This window comes from Theropithecus gelada, chromosome 12, assembly GCF_003255815.1.
Source record: "Theropithecus gelada isolate Dixy chromosome 12, Tgel_1.0, whole genome shotgun sequence".
Taxonomy (NCBI): Eukaryota; Metazoa; Chordata; class Mammalia; order Primates; family Cercopithecidae; genus Theropithecus; species Theropithecus gelada.
In genome coordinates this window covers 35,319,725-35,334,835 of record NC_037680.1, presented here as the reverse complement: position 1 = coordinate 35,334,835, position 15,111 = coordinate 35,319,725, and the positions used below count along the sequence as shown (strand labels likewise).

At 42.3% G+C, this 15,111-nt stretch overlaps 1 protein-coding gene across 5 annotated transcripts in view; it reads right to left on the bottom strand.

The window, feature by feature from the left end:
• TANC1 (tetratricopeptide repeat, ankyrin repeat and coiled-coil containing 1) overlaps window positions 1–15,111 on the bottom strand; it is a 262,804-nt gene that overhangs the window by 223,379 nt on the left and 24,314 nt on the right. For all 5 annotated transcript variants that reach the window (XM_025404493.1, XM_025404494.1, XM_025404498.1 and 2 more), the window contains exon 2: window positions 6,239–6,348. The gene's annotated coding sequence lies outside the window, so the exon portion shown is untranslated. The remainder of the gene's footprint in view (window positions 1–6,238; window positions 6,349–15,111) is intronic.

Sequence of the window (15,111 nt, the reverse complement as noted above, 5' to 3'; positions counted from 1 at the left end):
TGTTTTTCCAATAAGATACGACATTTTGGGTATGCACACCAAAAGGCAACAGGAAATGAACGTTGAATCGTTATGGTTAACCTGAGCATGCTGGAAACCAAGGAAAGGCTGAATGTTATTTTATGCAGCCCATGAATAGCAGCAAACCTGCACCTGCAAAATAGGCAGCAAAGTTTGGGCAGAACTGTCGCCAACAATTTCCAAATAATCAACAGCTCGTTGATGGGTTACACCAAAAGCCCATATTTCCCTCAATGGGGCACAGCTGTGATACTTGATTTTTATTGCTACAGGACTCATCAATTTGCAAGTAATGACCTGGACTACCAACCTGTATCAGATACAGTTCAAAGTAATGCTTGCATAGTTTGCAACAGCAATTGTATAACAGATATTGATCACAGCATAAGCTGAAATTCCAGTAACAATAGCTCCTACTTTCTCTTGAAATAAAAATTTTCTCAAAAATAAAACCACTCAAAAAATCTGAATTTGATCCACAGGGGCAAATTTTTCAATTGATCCAGCTGAACTTGATAATCTCTCTTCATGTGATATTTTACACATGAAGGATTGACAATCTTTGAAAATGTTAATTTGTGAAGAAAGATTAATTTACCAGCAAATATTCCACAATAATGAAGGCGAGCACCCCACTTTAGGCTCTGCGCCTGCCCTGTCACAGTTTTCGGCCACCTTTACCCTGGTCTGTTTGGGGGCCCTGAGCCAAGTCACCTCCTCACTACTCATCTATCCACCCACAGCTCTTGTCCACATTATGTCCAGGGATTTCATCTCATCTCCACTTCTTCACTTCTGAAAGATTAACTTGGCCTCCTTACCATTCCATTCAGGAATACAGTTATGCATCACTTATCAACGAGGATACGTTCTGAGAAATGTGTCAGGAGATTTTGCCATGTCAACATCAGAGTGTACGTACACAAACCTAGATGGGACAGCCTACTATACACCTAGGCTCTGTGGTAGAGACTATTGCTCCTAGGATACAAACCCATACAGCATGCTACTGTAGCGAATACTGTAGACAACTATAAAACAATGGTAAGTACTTATACATCTAAACATAGAAAGGGCACAGTAAAAACACAGTATATGGCCGGGGCAGTGCCTCACGCCTATAATCCCAGCACTTTGGGAGGCCAAGGCAGGCAGATCACCTGAGGTCGGGAGTTCAAGACCAGCCTGACCAACATGGAGAAACTCCGTCTGTATTAAAAATACAAAGTCAGCTGGGTGTGGTGGCGCAAGCCTGTAATCCCAGCTACTAGGGAGGCTGAGATTCAAGAAGAATCGCTTGAAACTGGGAGGTGGAGGTTGTGGTGAGCCGAGATTGCACCATTGCACTCTAGCCTGGAAAACAAGAGCGAAACTCTGTCTCAAAACAAAACAAAACAAAACAAAACAAAAAAACCCACAGTATTAAAGATAAAAAACAGTACACCTATATAAGGCAGCTCCAATATAAACGTATGGGACCACCATTGTATATGTGCTCTGTCGTTGACCTAACGTTAGATGGTGCATGACTGTCGTTTAAATACCTTTCAAATTTAAAAGCAATTTTGCATACCTGTGTATGAACTACATTTTTCCCCTATTCCAGAGTGCACAGCATTAGCAGTTATGAGGAAGTGATTTGAAAATTCTAATGGGGACACTTTAATCCTTAGAAGTTTGATTTGTGATACCTCACCAGTATTTTTAGACAGATGGCCAGGGATAGCTTTCTGGTTTACTCCCCAAACATCCTACATTCAGTCTGTCTAACAATTTACCTTTCTGTCAATATCTCATCCACATATCACTCCGAATAAATAATAAACTCTCCTTCAAAAAATGCTGTGCATCTCCTCTTCTAGATTACTCTTTCTAAACCAGATGTCTTAAAAGAGAGTAAAAGAATATCTTTAGGGGTATAGAAAGAAAATATTGAAATTTTTAGTCATGTTTACTTGTCTCATTATTTCTGTTTTTGTATATTTTATAATGGAAATAGCTTTAGTAAACAGTGTGTAATTATAAATTTACAAATGTTGCAGGTATGAGCAAAAAGTATTTTACTTAAGGATTGTAAGTGAAAAATGTTTAAAGACTACTATAGCAAACAATAACACTTTCTCCTAATATACTTTTCCTGGTCCTGTGTGAACAATTCCTACTAAAACTGTGCATTCTAGTTGTTTGGCTTATAAAATATTTTGTATTAATGTAGTGTTCAGATTGTAACGTGACATTCTTTTTTTTTGTTTTTTTTGAGACTAAGTCTCACTCTCTTGCCCAGGCTGGAGTGCAGCAGCACCATCTCGGCTCACTGCAACCTCCACCTCCCTGTTTCAAGCAATGCTTCTGCCTCAGCCTCCAGAGTAGCTGGGACTACAGGCGTGAACCACCACTCCTGGCTAATTTTCGTGTTTTTAGTAGTGATGGGGGTTTCACCATGTTAGCCAGGGCTGATCTTGAATTCCTGGACTCAAGCAATCCATGGGCCTCGGCCTCCCAAAGTGTTGGGATTACAGGTGTAAGCCACTGCGCCCAGCCATAATATTCTAATTACTAAAAATCAGACCTCATTTGGCCTTCCTGTTGTATCTTGAATTACCTTTTCTTATTCAGGTCTAGTCTTAAAGACATCTCCATAGTTAAAAAAAAATTTTTTTTGGCCTTTACTTCAAAATTAAAACCAAGTAAGACATCAAATATCCTAAAAAAAAAAAATGACATTCAAGGCAAATTTTTGTTTTTCATTTTTGTTTTTGTAGTGGTCTCAGAATAGACAAGACAAATTTTCAAACACATATAGCACCTACATGATACAGACTGTTGTAAGTTCTTTCTCATTTAATCCTCATAACAAAATTATAAAATTATATCATAAAATTGTATTTAATAAAATGAATTCTAAAAACTAGCATTAATAGATACAGAAATTTTACTTTTTTTTTTGAGACAAGGTCTTACTCTGTCACCCAGGTTGGAATGCAGTACTGTGATCTCAGCTCACAGAAATCTCTGCCTCCTAGGCTCCAGTGATCCTCCCACCTCAGCCTCAGTAGCTTGGACTATAGGAGCAAGTCACTATGTCCAGCTAATTTTTGTATTTTTTGTAGACATGGGGTTTCACCATGTTGCCCAGGCTGGTCTCAAACTCCAGAGGTCAAGCGATAACACCCGCCTCAGCCTCCCGAAGTGCGGAGATTGTAGGCGTAAGCCACCGCACCTGGCCTTTAGTTTTATTCAAGCCTCCTCTAAAACCACGGTCAATATTGTTGGGAACAGGCCCCCAAATCTGGCCATATACTGGCCCCAATACTGGCCATAAACAAAATCTCTGCAGCATTGTAACATGTTCATGATGGCCATGACACCCATGCTGAAGGTTGTGGGTTTACCGGAATCAGGGCAAGAACACCTGGCCCACCCAGGGTAGAAAACCGCTTAAAGGCATTCCTGAACCACAAATAATAGCATGAGCAATCTGCGCCTTAAGGACATGCTCCTGCTACAGATAATTAGCCAGACCCATCCCTTTGTTTTGGCCCATCCCTTTATTTCTTGTAAGAAATGCTTTTAGTTAATCTATAATCTATAGAAAAAATGCTTATCACTGGCTTGCTGTCAATAAATATGTGGGTAAATACTGTTCCAGGGTTCTCAACTCTGAAGGCTCTTGAGACCCCTGATTTCCCACTCCACATCCTGTATTTCTGTGTGTGTGTGTGTGTATGTCTTTAATTCCTCTAGTGCTGCTGGGTTAGGGTCTCCACGACCAAGCTGGTCTCCTCGGCAAATATTGTCAGTGAAGAGCTTCTGAAGGGAAACTATTTCTGTGACTTCCACTTTATTGCTCTACCTGTTGTTAAGGAATCCAATCCATTAACTGTGTAGCCTTGGGCAGGCAACATAACCTCTCTGTGCTTTAGAATCCTAATCTGCATGAAGTTCATTTATTAAGAGTACCTACTAAAAGTCAGGCACTGTTTTTGGCTGAGGAATATGGCAGTGAATAAGACACAATCCTGTTCCCAAGCAGCCTGTTAGGTAATTCCAAAAAGGCACAGAAGGTAACTAGTCATTATAAGGTTAGCCATTACTATTTCCCAAAACAAAGGGCTATTTCTGTTATCATTACCTTAGTCCTATTTTCATTTTAAGGCAAATTCCACCTAGCTCCTGTTTCTTAGCTGGGGAAAAGGGGCAGAAATGGAAACAGTAAAACGATCAATCTGAATTTGGCACCAGTGAGCACATACACCCTCTACCTTTCCTTGAAATACACTATGTAAAGCTCCATAGATCCAGCCAGCTACAGGGGTTAAAAACCTACCACAGCCAGGAACAAAGTTCTGCAGCATCCCGCAGTACTCTGGATCCTCCCAGCACTTTCCAGCGATGCTGATGAAGGTCTATTTACACCTGGAGGTTACAGCTGACATACTGCTGCATGTCTGATAGCTGCAAGATTCAGCTGCAGTGCAACTTAATCCCTCATGATGTCGCTTCCAGGCTGCCCTTATAGGACCTGCCATGAGACATCTTTTTATTTATTCAAAATTATTATATAATCACAGAACCACACTCTCTACGGTCACCTCTATTACACAGAAAGCACTGCTCAGGCAGCCTGCTTTTAGCACAGATTTTAGAACCACCAGCAAGACAGTGAAAGAATCCTGCTGAATCCAAAGTAAACACATAAAAGTAACAGAAACTCTCAAGAGCGCATTTCCCTCCTCAGCAGCTCACAAACACCTCACTAAACCCAAGTATCTGAGACAAACCCACATTTGCACCCAGAGGATCACAAATACCATTGGCCACACCTTAGGAGTTATAGGTTACGACCTCAAAATCTTTGTGAAGGAGTCGGATAAAATCTGTTTCCTTGTGTATGTATTTCACACCATTCTGCTAAAAAACAAAATCTGTGGCAAGATATTTGCAGTTTGCTGATCATCTACAAAGCCAGGTAGTTGGCCATGATTTACCCTCACCCTTGGCATTTGGTCTGTCAGCATCAGAAAAATACTCAGTCCTCCTCACTGCCTCCTTCTCCCTGTGTTCATGCACCTAAATTCACGATCAGATTGCTGACTTCAGACTCAATGGGCAGCCTGGGTCTCCTCAGGCAGGTCAGCAGGAAGAAAGGGCATTCAGGTGGAAGATGAGAAGGGGCACCCAGGCTGAGCTCATGTCCACACTGTCCATACCGCCAGCCCCTCCAGTCGCCGGTCCCAGTCTGGGAAGAATCTTCTGCTGACAAGACTGTCTTTGGGTCACACAGGCACACCCCACGCTGGGCTCTCCCACTTCTGCATAACCTCCAGCCCCTTTCTGAGAACAAGTTTGTATTACTCGAACTTTTTGCCAGTTCCATGACAGCGCATGCCCAGTCTGGACACTGGAGGATGGTCCTGTCCATCTGACTTCTCATTCCTTTGGTCTAGCTGCTCCTCCATCCCCACCCCTTCTCTTTTCACCCAGGATTTCCCTATCCCAGATCCTCCCTCCATCAACAACCCCCTCTCCCTTCCCCCCCAGACTCTGGAATCTTCTGTCCACTGTTCAATTCCCTAACAATTAGGAGCAAGGGCTTTGGAGTATGAGGATCTGGTTGAGCCCAGCCTCTACCATTCCTGGATGTACATGACCTTGGGCAAGTTGCCTAATCGCTTTAAACCTGAGATTCCTCATCTGCAGAGCAGAGCTTACCTCATCTCTGAAAGTGAGGATTAAATGAAAATACACGTAAAGCACTTAGCAAAATCCCCAGCACACATTCAAATATTTAATAAGTGCCCATTTTGTACCAGGAAAGGGTTTCATAAATGGTAGTGATTATTACTCCCTCCCTCCACCACCATTTTTTCATTGTGATAAAATAGAAATAAAATTTACCATTTTAACCATTTTTAAGTATATAGTTCAGCAGCACTAAGCACATTCTTCTGCAATCATCAGCACTATCCACCTATAAAAAGTTTTTCGTCTTCCCCAACTGAAACTCTGTACCTATTAAACACTAACTCCCCCATCTCTGCTTTTGACAGGGTTTCTCTCCCCTGGAGGTGCTGGTTCACCAGTGGCTCTGGGCAGGTGGAAAGACTGGACGTTCTACAGCCCATCTCTCTTCCAACCTCATGTAAAGATTCATCCCTCTTTGAGTCACTACTCACAGCCATACCACACTCTACCCCAATCCTCAGCCATCACCTACCTATTTTTGATAACTTCACATGCAACAGGAAAAGGGGGCAGGGGGCCTTAGTTCACAATTTTCTCTTCCACTCTTTCTCCTGAGAGACGTTCCTGCCCAGTAGTCAGCTCCTGAAGGAACAAGAGCAGAGGAGACAACCTGGGTTAGAAGCTCCACTCCATCATTTATTAACTCCATGACCCTGAGCAATTACTTCACCTCTCTGGGCCTCAGCTGCCTCACCTGTAAACGGCAATAAATAATAGTACCTATTAGTGGGGCTGATTGAATAAATAGTCCAAAGCACTTAGGGCAGTGCCCAGCGCAGGGTCACTGACAGCAGATGTTCTCATTACGCCTGCACTTGAGCTCTGATCCCTGGCTCTTGACTCTGGCCAGCCATTCCCAGGGTCACACCTCAGTCAGAAGCCATATTTCCATACTCTTGCTTCGTGACCACAGCCTCCTTCTGGCACATCCTTCTGGCTCGCACACCCCCTCCCTCCCTCCTGAGGTCCTTGCTCTCAGATGTCCCTTGAGTATATCCCCTTCTTCATTCCCACAGTGTGGACCCCGCCACCAATCACCCCCTTACCAGCACCCTCAATTGTCTGCAACCCTCTTCTTTAGCCAAATCCAAGGGAACTAATAACACAACTCAGCTTGTCCTTACCTACACCCTGGGCCCAAAAGACCACAGAAATTGCATCACCGTGCAGAAAGATGCCACTGCACTTGAATTCTCTTAATTCAAAAGACCTTAATATTTTAAAAGGCTCTCCTCCCACTCCCTGCAACCACTGTTTCAAACTTTTATCATTCTCCTCCTCCCTACTCTAGCAAATGCCCTTTCTTCCCATTTTACTCAGATAACAGAAGCCAGCAGGCTTGATGTGCTAACAGCCCAGCTTCCTGCCTGGGTGCCTAGCCTACCCACTTACCCACAAGTACCTCCCCCGGCTTTTGGTCTTCACTCCTGTTCCAAGCCAACCTTCTTCACAGCTCCCTGCCGCACCCCACACTCCATCCACTTACCCCCACACACCACCCAGTTCACCTTCCATGCCTTGGCTAGGGTGGTCCCCCCTACCCCAACCCAACTCCCACCTCACCTGGCTACTCCCTTGAGACACAGCTCAAGAATCACCTCCTGCTGGGCATGGAGGCCCACGCCTGTAATCCCAGCTATTTGGGAGGCTGAGGTGGGAGGATCGTTTGAACCCAGGAGTTAGAGACCAGCCTGGGCAACATATTAAGATTCCATCTCAAAAAAGAAAAATTACCCCCTCCTTGAACCCCCTGCCCCAGCTTCTCTAATACTCCACTCACACCTATGTAAACTTTACTTTGCTATTTTTTGATTGTCTCCCTGAGAACAGAGTCTATATCGTCCATTGCAAATCGAAGTGCCAGTAAGTGTTGAATAAATAAAAGGATGAGTACAGTGGACCCACTTTCTGTTCTGAAATGTTTCACCAATTAAGACTCATCATCAGCCACTTACATAGGATGCCGAACATTTTCTCCCTCTGATCTAGACTGAGAAGAATCCCCTCCCCTTGCCCTTCCAGAACAAACATCCCTTTGATGAAAGAAAAAACCAGAAACAAAACCACTACTTCCTCCTCAACAAAAACAGAAGGCCCAAAATAGCAAGACAGTTTATGAAAAATATCCAGCTGACGCTGGCTTAGGTAGGGATAAATGCAGTTGTCCCAGCTTAAGAGGAGAAAGGGAAGTTTACCTTGGATGGCTATTTGGGGGAGGCAATAATATTCACGTGCTAACCAAGAAAGTTGACCAAAATAATAAACCTCCCTTGCCATTTATAGAGCAAGGGAGGAAAAGGAAACGGGTAACTCCATGGAAATTTCCTTCCTTTGTCTAGTTTTGCTTCTGGTATATGGCTACCACACTAATTTCTCGATACCAATTTAGGACAATTTAATTTATAGGAAGTCATTTTGAAGGGCCCCAGGGAGCTGCAGATGGTACCTCAGGGGCCCATCTGTTTAAGGATGAAAGCTTAGTGCACACCATGACATCACTCTGACCTCCTCGGAAACTTCCTATCTGACAATATCTAGATGTTTGCTCTGTCAACAAGATATTTGTGCTTGTCCCCAGCCTCAGGCTTTGGTTCCTGATTAGTTTTAAAATCATTATGCACCCCAACTGAATAGGGCTACTGTTAGCAGCTGTAAGGTCTTCTTCTGGGCAAATCCCCAAGTCTGTGGCCTTCAGGGAGTGATTTCTGTCCTTTCTGCATAATTGCACTCTCCTGATGGATGAGCTGATCAGTGTTCCTGCCCCTTCCTGAGCTAAACCCTCTCTCCTCCCGCTCTATTTATTTTCCCAAGGGATCAGAGGGAAGGGGAGAATGGCATGGTGAGGCAGGCCTTTGGCTCTCCCCAAATAAATGCTCGGGCACTCTACATTATTACAACTTTAGTAGCTCAGTTCTGTCCCAGAGCAGACTCACCATCCCTTCTCATCATCCTTAAAGCTGCCTTCGTGTCAGGAAACAGCTGCTATTTTCTGGATCTTCACTGATCCCATGATGCCCCAGCGCCCACAAGTATAGATCCATGTCAGTCAAGTGGGTCACCCGATCACACACATCTGTGCTCACCTCGGAACGTGCCTATATCACCTACATCCTCTCCAATTTCCCATCCTCCTCGAGGCTCAACAGGACACAATCACATAGCGTCAACTGTGCTGTGGCTGGTAGGTGCTGCACAACAACCTTGGCAGAGAAGGTAGAAACTACATTTTAAACAAATTTTTGTTGGGGGGTGGGGGCTGGGGGGTTGCATGTACTGATGTTTGCAATTTACTTTGAAATACTTTTTGAAATAAGATGGTGTGATGGGTAGATATGTAATAAAGCACAGATTGCATGATCTTAATTATAGAATCTAGATGGGGGTATGTCAGTATTCCCTGTATATTTCTTTTAACTTTTTTCTTTTTTTTTTTTTTTTTTTGAGACAGGTTCTCTCTGTCCCCCAGGCTAGAGTGCAGTGGCACAATCACGACTCACTGGAACTTCAATGTGCCCACCTCAGCCTCCCAAGTAGCTGGAATTACAGGTGCACACCACCACACCCAGCTAAGTTTTAAATTTTAATTTTTGTAGAGATAGGGTCTCACTATGTTGCCCAGGTTGGTCTCAAACTCCTGGCCTCAAGCAATTCTCCCAAAGTGAAACTTTTCTTCATGTTTGAACATGGTTTACTGCTGGCTGTGTTAAACTTTGATTACTTGATCAAGGTAGTGTCTGTCAGGTTTCTCCACTGTAAATTTACTTTTTCCCCACCTCTCCACACTCTGTTTCTTAGAAGTGAGTCACTAAATTCAGTCCACACTCAAGGAGTACAGAGGATTAAGGCCTAGCTAGTGAAGGGGGAGGTATCTGCAAACATTACTTGAAATTTCTTCTATAAGGAAGATGTCTCTTCTCCCAGTATAGAGTTATGTGCAGGTATATTTGTTTTATACATTGGACTATAATGCAGTACATCCTATTATTTATTTTGTTGCTCAAATTATTCCAACTTTGGCTATTAGGAGCTCTTTGAGGTTGGCTGGTATGGCCTTCAGACACGCCCGCATCCTTTGTTTCATGAGCACTTCCTTATTTTTGGACAATGCAAGATGCCCCAGACCTATAACTATCCATTTCTTCGTGGAGTCCTGCTTACTGTGGTTAGATAATGGAATTTAGGAACCAAGATCTGGGTATACTTTTTGCTACCGGGGTGTTATTGCTTCTAAGTTCTTTCAGTGAAAGGATCCAGGAAATACATGTGTGTCCTAATCCATGAATACACACGAAAATATAATTACTTCTGTATCTATGTGAAGCTAAACCTAAGTTCACATTGAGGTTTCTGACTTTAACACAGTCCCACAGGTTCGTTCCAGCCTTCCTTCCTTGCATACCTTTGACTTTCCTCTCCAGCTGTGGGAAACTTGGCTCTCTCCATCTACCACCCCTTCAGTATTTGTTTTACCCTTGTACATATGTAAAGCAGTGTTGCAACTGTCAACCTGTGTCCCATGAGAAACTTTAACCACTAGAGTACAGCGTTTATGCGCATTTTTTTCTTTTTTTGGTAGTTTTTATAGTTTATAGTCAAAACATCATTTTCCAAAGCTACCCAGGTCCACATCTTTCTGTCCCCACTCTCTTCAGAGACCATGTCAGGCAACTGTAAATCAGGTAGATTCTTTTGCTACAGTCCATAAAGAAGGTAGATTTTTTTTTGCCACAGTCTGCATCTCAGTGCCCCACTCCCACCACCCCACACATGGACAGGTATAAATAGCTGCTGGTTGATGTTTTATAAATTTGCATACATTAAAGTTCTTTCATGCCTATTTTATCTAAATAATTAAAGTCTATTTACTTAAGTAGCTGACATCCCTTCCTATTGGTATACACATTGTTTTATCCTTAGTACTATAATACTTATGTCTACGTGTACCCCTGACACCTAGCTCGGTTCTGGACCATGGTATAAATTACTCAGATACTAATAAGATGAACATATTCCACAAATGTATTGAAAGAAACTACTATATTTAGTTAATCTCACACAGTTAATTGCTGTAAGTCATTCAATAAAACTAGAATAATGTTCACTGCAGTGTTATTTGAAATTCAGTAATAAGTAAATAGTTGAAAAAATTACATTACACCTACAGGTTGGAAAATGAATTACATGCAATCACTAGAAATCATTTCTAGAAGAATGCATATTACTATAATACACTATGTGTGTACAAAAATATCAAGTTATACAACAAAAAGTATGGCATTTATTTAACATATGTATGTGAAAAGAAAAACACTTAAAGAAGACATATACCAAGTTTTGCTTTTGTTTTGAGACAGGCTGTCACTGTCACCCAGGTTGGAGTGCAGTGATGAGATCTCGGCTCACTGCAGCATCAACCTCCTAGGCTCAAGTGATCCTTCCACCTCAGCCTCACAAGTAACTGGGACCATAGGCACATACTACCACACCCGGCTATCAAATAATTTTGGTATTTTTTTGCAGACTTGGGGGGTCTTACTATGTTGCCCAGGCTGGTCTCAAACTCCTGGGCTCAAACAGTCCTCCCACCCTGGCCTCCCAAAGTGCTGGGATTTTAGGTGTGAATCACCACATTCAGCCACCAAGTTATTTTTAAGTTACTTTTTTCGTTTCTTTCTAAAAGTAATGGAGAGAAGGCTGCTGTGTGGAAAACCTTACAGAGAATTCTTCCAAGACAAAGAGTGTTGGATCTGACAAAGAAGAAACAGAATCAGTTGCTGTGAATCAGGCAGAGTGCACCCAAGGCTGGGCCAGGCCAGAGATGCACAGGACGCGGCAAGCTGGCTGGTAGATGCCCTCAGGTCGGCTGTAATCCGAGATGAGCATCAAAAAGGTCAAGGCAATGGGTAAGGCAGTGGGTGTCAGTGCTAATATGTTTAATACAGACAGAAGGGTGGAATTAAGAGCTGTCTGGGAAAGCATCCTGAGAATCATAGGGTTTAAAGAACAGGAAAGATTTAAATGGAGGCAGGGAGGAGGAAGGGAGGCAAAATGAATGGAGACAGGTATAAGACTGCCCCTCTGCCTGGAAGGTTTCTCATTATCCCATTCCATAAAAACCCAGGGGAGATTTTAAGCAATGACAGCAATGTGGAGCCTCAGTTTGAAGTTTCCAAGAGTCCCGCCCTCAGGCAATGTGCTACAGGGAGGGGAAGGATTGCCTAATGGGATCTGGTTAGCCTCTAGCGCCGCTGGAGTGGCTGATAACAGGAGTCTAGCTCAGGGTTTTCAAAGATGAACGTTTTCACATTGGAATTTACACTCCACTGGTATAAAAAGTGCCTTTTACCAGAGAATAACACAAACACATGGTAACCATCCATTACACAGAAAGTTCAATGGCAATATAATAACCAACTCTCAGTTTCTAGCAATTTTCAACACACAACACTAAGCCCCCCCAGCCAGCCACCTTCAAGACTAGATCACATATGTAAATACAGAAAGAGCTACAGGACAACCTTATGCAAACACAGGGAATCCCCATCTCACTATAACAGCTGGGGGAGAATTAGTATTTGCTGAACACTTAACTAGACAAGGCATAGGTATCTTACACCCATTATCTCCTTTAATCCTCACAACAAACAAGGCAAAGATCAGCCCAATAAATGGCTAGTTTGGAAATGGCAAAAATTTAAATTCACACTCAGCTCTGTCTAGCTCCAAGCCTTCCATCTTTCCACTTTGGAGTGATGCTTCAAATGTTTCAATAAACTCAAAACAGGCTTAAATACACCTTTAGTATCACTGGTTTAAAAAGAAGAAATCAGATCAGTTCTTTCCCCTAACAGTAATTATTTTGTGAGATAATTCATACATGATGCCAAGATTGCAACTTTAAAACCTAAAGTATATTCTCAAATCCGAATGCAGTAAAGGTAACCATTTGTGATTTGGCAAAATAGTATTATGATACCCACAAATAAATCAACTTGATTACAAAGTTTTAAAAAGTTGCAAATCAAAACTAACTCAACTTTTGGCAACATGAAGATCTCAAATTGAGACACGAACACCTAGATTTGATTCTTTTCATTCTCAGTGAGGACTAATCTACCTTGTACTCTTAAAATGTATCACTCTATGCAGGTGTGGTGGCTCACATCTGTAATCCCAGCACTTGGGGAAGCTAAGGGAGGAGGATGGCTTGCGCCTAAGGGCTGCAGACCAGCCTAGGCAAGTAGACACCCCATATCTACAAAAAATAAATAAAAGATTAGCAAGGTGTGGTGGTACTCGCTTATAGTCCTAGCTACTCAGGAGGCTAAGGCAGGAAAATTGCTTGACTCCCCCGAGTTGGAGGATGCAGTGAGCTATGAACCACTGCATTACAGCCTGGGCAACAGTGCAAGACCTTGTCTCTAAAACATATAAAGAAAAAATAGTAAAATAAAATATATCACTCTATTCCTATATATCCCTTCTCCTCTGCTCCTATGCACCACCTCTCACCCCAAAAGAGATTCTTGCTTCTATAGTGAATTGCAAAACAATTATATTATTCAGAAACCACAAAATAAAAAAGATTAGGATCCATTGATAGTTATAATCTCCATTACTCTGAGATAGAAATCCCCCCTGGAAAGTGAAAATCAGATATGTATAGTGCACTGGAGATACTAGTGCATTAGTGCATGGTCCAAACCATGAGAAAGGTTTTTCATATTAAAATGATTTAAATTTTTAAGTACTCTTTAAATGACCAGAGTGATAGCGTCAAATACACACTGTAGGTATTTGAAACCTCAGAACATACATTCATACAGAAGGCATTGAAATACTATTTGTTATGGAATAAAAGCAATTCAGGACAAAAGGTAATGTCCTCTCTTCAGACAAACCAGGAGATGACTTTAGAAATTAACTTTTTAAAAATTTAACAAGAAAATTTAAAGAGTTGAAAATTTGAGGGAGAGAAAGTTCGAGGGAGAGAATTCAGGACAAAAGGTAATGCCTTCTCTTCAGACAAACCAGAAGATGGCTTTAGAAATTAACTTTTTAAAAATTTAACAAGAAAATTTAAGAGTTGAAAGTTCAAGGGAGAGAAAGCCGATGCCCATGTTTTATTTCTTAAGAACAGAGGATTTCCCATTCCCCCTGCTTCACCTGACTAGCCTTAAAAAACAATAAAAAATAAGGGCGGGCACAGTATTTCATGCCAGATCACTTGAGAGCAGGAGTACAAAACCAGCCTAGGCAACATGGCGAAACCCTGTCTCTACAAAAAATACAAAAATCAGCCGGGTGTGGTGGCATGCATCTGTAATCTCAGCAACTCAGGAGGCTGAGGTGGAAGAATTGCTTGAGCCTAGGAGGTCAAGACTGCAGTAAGCCGATCACACCATTGCACTCCTGCCTGACAGAACGAGATCCCGCCTCCAAAACAAACAAAACAAAACAACAACAACAAAACAACAACAACAAAACAATGCCAAGTGCTTTGCTGGGGTTAGGAGAACTGAACTGAAGTTTCAGTTCACCCACTTCCACATAGCCGCTGTGTGACTTTGGGAAGGCTGTCTGACTCCTTTCCTTGGCTGAAAACTGCTCATATTTACCTATACCTTAAAATGCTGTTATAAAGCTCAGAAGGCACATCTATTCCTTCAGACATACTTGCTAAGTATTTTCTCTCTGCCCTGATTCTAATGACAAGAGGTCATTCCACCCCCAGGAGTCTAGGAAGAGATGAGCATGAACGCAGCTCTGATGGAGAACACAGGAGTAAAGATGCCAGTGAAGTACAGTGAAGTAATCACAATGTTCCACAAAACAGCAGCTATTTAAAAGCTAAGGAGGACAACCACACAGCACCTGTGGAAACGCATGAAATACATTACACAGGCTGGGAGCGGTGGCTCGCGCCTCTAATCCCAGCACTTTGGGAAGCCAAGGCGGGCAGATCACAAGGTCAGGAGATAGAGACCATCCTGGCTAACACGGTGAAACCCCGTCTCTACTAAAAATACAAAAAAAAAAAAAAGAAAGAAAGAAAGAAAGAAAAAATTAGCTGGGCGTGGTGGCGGATGCCCGTAGTCCCACTACTCAGCAGGCTGAGACAGGAAAATGGCGTGAACTCGGGAAGCGGAACTTGTAGAGAGCCGAGACCATACCACTGCACTCCAGCGTGGGAGACACAGCGAGACTGTTGTCTCAAAAAAAGAAAAAAAAGAAATACATTACACAGAAAAGCCTATAATACATGTATACCTTAGCTACAGTTTTATATATATATATATATATATATATATATATATTGGAATGCTACTCAGCCATGAAAAGGAA